Below are 830 nucleotides of genomic sequence, written 5' to 3' on the forward strand. Positions count from 1 at the left end.
AGAGACAGCACCAAGTTCAGGGGTTCTAGCTTTAGAATTCTGGGTGTCTGAGTTTTCTAATAAACGCTAATCTTTATCAGGAGACTTGATTAGCAAAAAAAAAAAAAAAAGCCAAAGGCAATTCAACACTTTTTCAACTATCCAAATGATAAGACGGTTTATTATTCTCCATTTATCCTTTTACCACCATCTCTTGTGTCACAACTGCATTTCTGGCTACCATGCTTTGTATTTCTTTTTACACTGTGAGCTGCCTTCCCTTGAGCAGTGAGTTTGGAATGTTAAATCACAGCCAAATATTATTATGTTTCTCATTTACCTTGCCCTCATTCCCACATGTCTCTATTTTTGCTTCATGCACAAGAACAAATGCACCAAGATTAAAAATTAGTAAGATGACTTCCTAAATAAGTTTCATATTCTTTACCCTTAAAGGACCAGTAACATTCTTATGGCTGACTAGAGGCTTAAGAATGTTTCCTTATAGTGGGACCCCCCAATATTTGGGGGGCCATACGCGGTGACGCTCAGGGGTTAATCCTGGCTTGGGGGACCATATGGGACGCCGGGGATCGAACCGCGGTCCGTCCTAGGCTAGAGCGGGCAAGGCTTACCTTACTATTATTATTATTTTGATTATTTTTGCCCTTATATATATTTTAATTTTTAAAATTGAATTAAATAACTATGGTTTACAATGTTTTTGATAGTTGAGTTTTATGCCTATAATATTTCAATACCAATCCCACCACCGATAAACTTAGAACTGCAACTTTCAGCACAATTTCATCTACCTTACATTAAAAGATTTCAACACATATTTTTTTTAC

Source organism: Suncus etruscus, chromosome X, assembly GCF_024139225.1.
Source record: "Suncus etruscus isolate mSunEtr1 chromosome X, mSunEtr1.pri.cur, whole genome shotgun sequence".
In the NCBI taxonomy this organism is placed as follows: domain Eukaryota; kingdom Metazoa; phylum Chordata; class Mammalia; order Eulipotyphla; family Soricidae; genus Suncus; species Suncus etruscus.